This window comes from Sciurus vulgaris, assembly GCF_902686455.1.
Source record: "Sciurus vulgaris genome assembly, contig: HiC_scaffold_265_arrow_ctg1, whole genome shotgun sequence".
In the NCBI taxonomy this organism is placed as follows: Eukaryota; Metazoa; Chordata; class Mammalia; order Rodentia; family Sciuridae; genus Sciurus; species Sciurus vulgaris.
Genome location: NW_027632789.1, coordinates 174,265 through 184,068, shown reverse-complemented (window position 1 = coordinate 184,068; position 9,804 = coordinate 174,265). Strand labels below are relative to the sequence as shown.

The 9,804-nt window shown below is 36.3% G+C and overlaps 1 pseudogene across 1 annotated transcript; it reads right to left on the bottom strand.

Moving 5' to 3' along the window:
* Positions 1-8,859: 8,859 nt before the first annotated feature.
* LOC306652536 (uncharacterized protein C4orf46 homolog) lies at positions 8,860-9,344 on the bottom strand (annotated as a pseudogene). The gene has a single exon. The product of its transcript is annotated as an uncharacterized protein C4orf46 homolog (transcript).
* Between the last annotated feature and the right edge of the window lie 460 nt (positions 9,345-9,804).

The window sequence follows — 9,804 nt, the reverse complement described above, 5'->3', positions numbered from 1 at the left end:
GTACAACAGCATGTTCAAAGTTCCAGTAGAAATGATCTGTAAAGCTTAGTTATCAGAGCTTAATAGAAAAGAAGAGCAGAGGAGAAAAAGGCTTAGGCATTTCCACAAGAAAGTATTTGATGTATTTGGTTTGAGAATGGGATGGGAACCACTGCAATCAACCTCTAAATTTTAGTTTATCTTCTCCCCACCTCCCACTCCATAATATTATGTATTTAATCCAGGGCCTCACCTGTGGTGAGGCAAGTCCTCTACCACTGAGCTATATTCCCAGCCCTTTTTATTTCATTTTGAGATAGGGCCTTAATGAGTTGCTCAGGCAGTCTTTGTCTCAGTCACTCAAGTAGCTGGGATCACAGGTGTGTGCCACTGCACCCAGCCCAGTTTCTGTTTTTGGTCTTATTGGATGATAAGATGGAGCCGATTGTCAGAGATTTTGGATGATGTGAGGAATTGTTGAAAAATTATCAGAGAATATGCATAAAGCATTATTTAAGAAAGATCACTTTGGAAATGGTATTTACTTGAAAGGGAAAGAGGCTGGAAGTAGTTGAAAATCTTAGAATAGTCTAAGATTATTTCCTAAACTAGAGTGATGTTGGAAATAAGGAATGGAGGGTTCCTTCCCCTTGGTCCAATACTCCTGCCAATTCTCTTTTCCCTTTATTTATTCCAGCTTGGGAGACTTGGATATCAATAATTTTCCCTTAGGAAAGGGTCTGCTTAGTTCCATCTTCTATGAGATTTGATGTAGAGAGAAATCCTGTATCTATTTCTCTCTGAAGAGTTATATACATGGATCTTGTTTAGTTAGGCAGCAGATGTTTGAGAACTTTTTGTTTGTTTGTGTTTTGCTGTGGGCTGAGCTATAGCCAGCAAGGATTGGAAGTGCTTAGTACTTTATACAGAATGAGAATGATTAGTATTTCTCTTCTGGTGTGTGTGTGTTTTCGGTACTGGGAATTTAACCCAAGGGTGCTTTACCACTGAGCTGTATCCCAAGCCTTTTAAATTTTTTTGTACAATTTTGAGAGAGAATCTCACTAAGTTGCTTAGGAGTTTGCCATGTTTCTGAAGCTGTCCTTGAACTTGCCATCCTCTTGTCTCAGCCTCCTGAGTCACTGGGGCTATAGGCATGTGCCACTGTGCCTGCCCTTTTATTTTTATTTTTTTGGTTGTTTAATGGAAGAGTTAGGTTTATTTTTTCTAATAGTCTATTGATTAGATTTGAGAAGTTCTAAATGTCAATTTATTTTTGTTCTCTGGTCATTTTTTACTTCTGACCTTAGCCAGAGAGAGGGGTATGAAATTGTAGAGATCATTAATAAAATTTGTTTTGACTGATATAAACCTGTATGCAGTTTTTATGTACCTATGGCATATTAAGTCATTTTATTTCTGCCTTAGGAAAGCAATTAGGTGTAGAACTATACATATATGTAGTGTGTATGTTGACTTTGAAGAGTCCTCATATCAATAATAGACTAATTTTGCCAGTTTGAAGAATAAATTTTACTAAATGACATATTAATGTCATTTATTAACATCAGAATCAATAAAGTGTTTATGGAAAAATTTATTTTCCCCTTTCCTGTTTCTTTAATTTTAGCCAATGTATTTGTTGAAATTTGAGCAAATTTACCTCTCCAAACCTACCCATTGGGAAAGAGATGGTGCTCCTTCACCAATGATGCCAAATGAGACCAGATTAAGAAATATCATATAAGAAATATATATATTTTTGTCATCAGCAGTTACTGAAATAGAATTCAGAAAATATATGTTAACCAGGTGAGGATTTATGTTTTAGCAAATACCCTACTATTGTTCAACTGTGACCTACTTCTATTTTCAAAGGTATTCTGCTCCACCTTATGTTTACATAACAAAAACAGTCATTAAAGAAGGTGAAGAAAACTTCACACTCAGCATCAGAAAACTTTTATGGGAAAAATTCCAGTTATGTTGTGTTCAACTTGCTGCCTGTTGAATGACTTAACAGATCATGATCTTTGTGAGTTAAATGAATGTCCCTTGGATACTAGTGGCTATTTTATTATTAATGGATCTGAAAAGGTATAGTAACATTATTTTAAAACATTACAAAATGACGGTTAAAATTTAAATTATTAAATTTGAAATGAAAAAGTAGACTTTCATACAGGGTAACCAGAAAGTGGATTTAAAATTATTTATGATGTGACAGCTAAACTTAAGGTTTATTTAGAAGAATATAACATAAACTAGCATCTCATCATTTGTTAGAGTTATATATTTTTACAAAGCATTTAATACAAAATGGAGTTTGTAAATTTCAAGAATTGCCATTTCTCTGCAAACCTTTATGATCAAGTTAAATTAAGGTGCACATTTCACTCCTTGTACTTCAATGACCTTTTGGTTTCATGGCTATAACTTTCTTATTGCCCATATTGGTTGATTGCCCAAGAGAAAATGGCAACAAACACAGTCTATGTGTTTGCCAAAAGGATTCTAAACATGCCTCCACAGGAGAGTGTAGGTCATGTCTGGAGAATTCTTCCTGATCTACCAGTACTATATGGGTTAGCTTGCTGGCAAGAGCAGGGGCATGGGGGCAAGAGCAGGGCAGGTATGGTCTGGGATATGATTTTTTTTTTTCATTCCTTTGTGTCTTGTTTTTTAGTCAGAAAAAGCTTCTCTGGAGCATGTAATTGGTATTATGTGTTAGGTGTTATTATTGTTACCATGTAACAGATTACTTCAACAACAACATTTATCATCTTGTAGTTTCTGTGGGTCAGGAATCTGGGTGCAGCTTAACTAGGTCCTCTGACTGAGTGTCTCTCATAAGGTGATAGTCAAGGTGTTTGCCTAGGCTGCAGTCATCCCAAGCGTATTCACATGGTTGTTGACAGGATTCAGTTCCTTACTGGGCACTGGACAGTTTCAGGTCTTTACTGGCTGTTGGTTGGAAGCCTCTCTGTTTCTTGCCATGTGGTCCTCTCCATTCAGTAGCTGACACAGAGAGCAAGCACAGAGTGATAGAGCCAGGCACAGTGACACATGTGTATAATTCTAGCAACCTGGGAGGCTGAGGCAGGATGATCATAAGTGTGAGGTCAGCCTGAGAAATTTAGCAAGACCTTATCTCAAAAATAATGAAGGGGTGAGGTTGGTGCTAAGGATGTGGTAGAATGCCCACAAAGGCCCACATAATCCCTGGTATGGGGAGTAGGGGCTGGCAGAAGAGCTAGAGAGTATAAGCAAGATGGAACCACTCTTTTGTAGCTTACTCAGGAATTCTATCATAAGTTTTTATTTTTCTTTGTGGTACTTGGGAATGGACCTAGGAGTGCTCTACTACTAACTACATCCCCAGTCCTTTGGAAGAAATTGGAAAAGAGAAGCTTGTATGTAAGAGGCTCTTTGTTAGTTTTGAAGCGGTATTCAAACTAGAAAGTACTTCATTATTTTAGTCAGCTTTTTTGCTGCTGTGACTAGACTGACCAGCACAATTGTAGGGGAGGAAAATGTTGGGGGCTTATGATTTCAGAGGTCTTAGTCTGTAAAATTCTGGCTCCATTCCTTGGGGCTTGAAGTGAGGCAGGACTTTATGGCAGAAGAGTGGGGCCAAGAGAAACATCCTACATGGTGATCAGAAAGCAGAGAGAGAGACTCAAAGCCACACCCCCAATTCCTGCTTCCTCCAGCCATACCCTGCCATTTCAGTTACCACTCACTTAATCCCTATCTGGATTAATTCACTGATTAGGTTAAGGATATAACCCAATCATTTCTTCTCCAAACCTTGCATTGTCTCACATGTAAACTTTTGAGGGACATCACATCTAAACCATAGCACTCACAGATTGGCTCTGATTTAATATTTGGTTTTTATTCTGTATTTACCTTTTTCTATATTTGTCTATTCATGTCCTTGCTCTTTTACTGCTTGTCTATTTTTTTCTTCCCAAGACACGCTAACCCCCCCAGGGAGGAGGAGATAGAAAGGTATAAATTGTATTTGTATTCTTTGGCAGCCAAAAGCCATTTTCAAGTGTGGTATTTGTTTAATTTTTAGAGGATCTTGACAGGCAGATGGATGAGAATGGAAGTTCTGTATGGTTTAAATGACCAGGTTGTCTGTAAAATTATTAACTTACTTAAGCAGTTTTGAAAAGAAGTTGTAGGAGGTTCCTCAGAATATGGGGAGACATGATTTTATGGCATATATGAACTTAAATGGTTTGCTTGTTCTCTCCCATTTTTGGGGGGATTTTAAAAATTTTTGTTTGTCTCATGGTATTGGGGATTAAACTCAGAAGTACTTTACAACTGAGCTATATCCATCTCCCTTTTTATTTTTTATTTTGAGACAGGGTTTTGCTAAGTTGCGGAGACTGGTTTGGACTTTGCCAAGGTTGACCTCAAACTTATGAACCTCCTGCCTCAGTCATATGAGTAGCTGGAATTTAAATGGTTTTCTTGGTGCTTTTATATTTCTCTGAGCTCTTGTATATTTGTGTTCTAATGGTATTTTATTTTTCTAGGGTGCAAGAAAAAGTGCAGTTGGCCAGCGTATCGTGGAAACTCTACCATATATCAAGCAAGAAGTTCCCATCATTATTGTGTTCAGAGCATTAGGTTTTGTGTCTGATAGAGATATCCTAGAACATATTACTTATGATTTTGAAGATCCAGTGATGATCAAAATGGTAATGTGAAAACAGAATATATTCATAGTGTCTGATAAGAAATTTAGAGGTACTAATTTTTGCTAACCTTAAAACATAGAAGAGCTGGGCCTGGTGGTGCATGCCTGTAATCCCAGCAGCTTTAGAGACTGCGGCAAGAGGATGGCAAGTTCAAAGCCAGCCTCGGCAACTCAGTAAGACCCTAAGCAACTCAGCAAGATCCTGTCTTTAAATAAAGTATAAAAAAATGACTGGGGGTATGGCTCAGTGTTTAAGTGCTCCTGGGTTCAATCCCTAGTACCAAACAAACCCAGAACACCAGAAATCCGTGCTGAAGAGCAATTTGACTGTCACAAATTTGATGTGCAGTGAAAGTCTTTCCTGTCTAGGCCTCTCTGCTGACAGTTCCGTACAAAATAGACATGAAAAGTAGAGACAGCCAAAAGTTCAATGGCAGCTTCATGAAGAAAGCAGTAAGAAAAATTATAAAAGTATACTAGTTTGGTGTAATTTAGTAAAAAGGGAAAATGAGTAGTTGATACCTTTATTTCTTTTTATTTTGAGGAAAAGAAAAAACTTTTTTTTTTTTGTAGGAATTTCAAACTTAGAGAACAGTTGCTAGAGTAGTGCCAAGAATTCTGTTTTCTTCACTCAGATTTAGTTGTTAACTTGGTTACATTTGCTTTTTTATTCTATCTATACATACACCTGACTTTTTTTTCTGGACTATTTGAGAGTAAGTTAACAGGTATTATGCCTCTTTACTTCTAATACTTTAGTCTGTTTCCTAAGATTCAAGATATTCACTTACATAATCATGGTATAAATACTAAAATCGAGAAATTTAATGTAGATGTAACACTATGAATATGCGGATCTTACTCATCTATTTGCTAGTCGTATTTGCTAGTTCTTCCCCTCCCTTATGTAGGGGATTGAATTCGGGGGCATTATACTATTGAGCCACAGCCTCATTTGTGTGTGTGTGTGAGTGAATGAGTGAGTGAGTACGTGCAGTGCTGGGGATGAAGCTCAGGGCCTTGAGCATGGTAGGCAAGCATTCTACCACTGAGCCACATCCCCAACTCCCATATCTTTTTGTATATCTTGAGACAGCCTAGCAAAGCTGTCTAGGCTGACCTGGAACTTGGAATCTTCCTGCCTCAGCCTCCTGAGTGCCCAACCACACCCAGCTCCAACAATATTTTTAATAGTATTTTTTTTCTTAGTTCAGAATCCAATTCAGGATCATTCATTGCATTTTGTTGTTGTTGTTGTTATTGTTTATTTGTTTTGGTACCAGGGATTTAACCTGGGAGTGCTTTACCAGTAATCTATATCCCCAGCCCTTTGAAGTGGTTCTTCTAGTTCTAAGGTTTTTATAATTCCTTGATTTTTCTAAAAACACATATTTGATTAGGTTTATAGGAATATTTGGCATGTTATTAAGTTACATGAGAGCTGACTCATTTTGAGGTGAAAATATGAATTTGAAAAGTTCTGTATAAATTGTTTGACAGGTTAAATCTTCTCTTGATGAAGATTTTGTCATTCAAGAGCACAATGTTGCATTAAATTTCATTGGTTTAAGAGGGGCAAAGCCTGGCATTACTAAAGAGAAAAGAATTAAATATGCAAAAGAAGTCTTACAAAAAGACATGCTTCCTCATGTTGGTGTTAGTGATTTTTTGAGACCAAAAAAATATATTTCTTGGGATATTTTAAATTTTATTGTTTTAAGTTCTCTACTAAGATATAGTTGAGATAGAGTGTTTTTCTTAAAGCTAAATGTAAAGAATGATGTTTTCTGATAAATATTATTGGGCGAGAAAACAAGAACAAATGCTGTTTTTCACTTCTTTTTTCTTTTCTTTTTTAAGATATATGGTTCATAGGTTACTTCTAGCCACTTTTGGTACAAGAGAACTAGATGACAGAGGTCACTATGGAAACAAAAGATTGGATCTTGCCGGGCCACTACTTGAGTTCTTTTTTAGAGGGTAAGATGTTACTGAAGGAAATTGTTGAAATAAGGAGATTGATTATAGATGGTTTCATTACACTTGGAGTTGCTAAACCATCTTGGCACCATATTGTGTACCTCTGAAACTTACTATGTTCTCTTTGCTACTTGCTCAGATTTAGTTTGTGTTCATATCTGGGAATGATGGTGGTAAGCACAGTGTATTTCTTGTTTATGTTTGTTTGTTTATATTTTCTAATGCTAGGATTGCTAGCTGCTGAGGCTGTCCTTGAACTTGTGATCCTCTTTCTTCAGCCTCCAAGGAGCAGGGATTATAGGCACGTGACACTTTGCCCAGGAGTGCATATTTTCTTTATTCCTCTGGTAACCTTGAGGAATGTGTGAGAAAATAATAAATTGCCTTAATTTTCTTTCTCTTTTTATTTTCTTTGCAGTGCTGAGGATTGAACCTGGGACCTTGTGAATGCAAGGCATGCACTATAACACTGAGCTATATTCCCAGCCATGTGTTGATTTTCTAAGTGCTGATGCTGAAATTTTTATTAGTCTTGTTTTGCATCTTCTCTTAAAGTGTACACACATAAGCTCGAGGAAAATGTATGAAAATGTTAGCAGTGACCATTTCTTTGAGCATTGGTATTTTACATTTTTTTTCCTTTTTTCTTTTAGTACTGAGAATTTAAGACAGGGGACTTTTACCACTGAGCTATATGCCCAATCCTTTTAATTCTTTGAGACAGAGTCTCACTAAGTTGCCCAGAGTCTTGCTAAATTGGCTAAGGCTGGCCTCAAACTTGTGATCCTCCTGTCTTAGCCTCCAAATTTGTTGGGATTATACGCATGCACCTCCACACCTGGCTTTTCATTTTTCCCCTACATGTATTTATTTATTCATTATTATTATTATTTATTGCTTTTAATAGGTTTATTTTTATATATTTTAAAACTGAAACTTTCAGAAATTTAAAAGAAAAATATTTTTTATGATACTGAATTGAGCATCTCTTTGGTATAAAAATCACACAATATGTGTGATCTTGAACTAAAAAAATAAGATCTATGACCTAATATGCTGAACAAAACTATTCTTTGCCCATTAATATGTCCCCTTGCATTGCCCCCACTCTGGAGCTTAGTAATATACTTCTGGACACATCTCCATATCTACAAAGAATTAAGATGCCACATCAAATATGTTTAAAAAATTATAATATAGTACAGCATCAAAGTTGGCTTAATAGTTGACACATGACACAAACCACCAAAAAGCAATATAAGATATAGGACAAATAAAATAGAACACTGTCACTGAGATCAATAATATGTCCTTTAAATTTGATACACTGGAAACAAATCAGTTTCTTTAGAATTATTATGTAAATAACTTGCAACTTAATACTGAGTCACAAATTTGATAAGGTTTTTTTTTTTTTTTTCTTTCTTTCTTTTGCAGTGCTGGGGACCGAACCCAGGGCCTTGTGCATGCAAGGCAAGCACTCTACCAACTGAGCTATCTTCCCAGCACCTGATAAGGATTTTAAATCAAGCAGTCAAACATACAAACATGTAAAATACAAGAAATATTAACAATGAGAGCAATTAACCATAGAAATAAATAGGGCAAAAACATGCATTCTCTCTTGACATGCTTTCATTTTCTGACATGCTTTCATTTTCTGACATGCTTTCTTAAAAAGCATCTTCATAGGTTAAAAAAATTACATTTTTAAAAAACTACTATTGAAGTTTAAATCCCCATTAAAAAAGAGAATGTTTATCTTCAAGTCAATGAAGTTCAGCTTCATACATTTTTAGAGAAACAGTTACAGTCTTCATGCTAAAAATATGAAGGAAAAAAGCTTTTAATTATGTTTGTCAAGTCTTTTATTCAACAAGGATTTAGCAAGTGTTGTGTGACACTGTTTCAGGTGCTAAGGATATAAAAGAAAGACTCAATTATAGGTTTTGGAGAATTTACCCCAATGGAATTGGATCTAGCATAGACAACCTTAGTTAACTCCTTTGGACCATAAAATGAAGCTCAACTTCAAAGTCTACCATTCTTGCATCTTGATCTGTGTACTATGCTAATGGTAGCATTATTAACATTCCATCTACTGATGGAATTAACTTCCATAAAGGATTCTACAGATGTTTAGCGGGCAGAAAGCATTTAAGAATAAATGAATACTGGTCTGCATCAAAAATATCAGTATTCTTTCATAAAATCCAGAAAAAATTCATTCTCAGTATTCAGAACTGCTGAAGAGATCATCCTATTTTGCAATACATGTACAAAAAATTTATGTTAAGAAGGAGGTTACACTGTCCAAATCAGGCCAAATCAGTTGTTAGGTTTTAAAGAATCATAGCCGTCTTTCAAGAGGTCCTGCCAAGTTTTTAAGGAAATGTGCATTTTCTGTACATTTGAGGGCATGTTCTTCCACTTGAGCTGATCCTGCAGATGTGACTTCAAAAAGTTTGGTTAGAGAAAATGCTGCATCTCCAATCTACAGCTCCACTTCCCCCAGGGGGTCCACAGTTCCGTCACTGCTCCTGCTTGAAATTGGCCAGCCCAAACTCACTGGGACACTGGGGGAGGTTGCTGATGAAACTTCTGAAGAAGGAGAGGAGGGAGGCAGTGGGGGAAGCAAAGAAACATGAAACTCCTCAAGGTCAGCCATGGGGAAGGGCTGGTACCGCAGAGCCGGCCCTAAACAGCAGAACTGACACCGTTCCCCCACGTTTAAAAAATATTTTTGGTTGTGAATGAACACAGTAACTTATTTATTTTCTTATGTGATGCTGAGCATACAACCCAATGCCTCACATGGTCTAGGCAAGCACTCCAACACTGAGCAACAACCTCAGCCCTCCCTATATTTTTTTGTTGGTGCATTACAGTTGTACATAATGATATTTGGTGTTACATATTCCTTTAGGAACACAATATAACAATGTAATTTGGCCTTAAATTTTATTCTTGATGTTTCTATATTTCCCATATATTCTATAGTGAACTTTCAGAAAAATTATTTTTAACAGCAAAACATGTAGGCATTACAAAAAGCTTATTAACATTAGTATTTTGCACAGGTTTTGTCAGTTTGTTATAAATTAGTATTTTTCAGCCTTTTTTGTTAT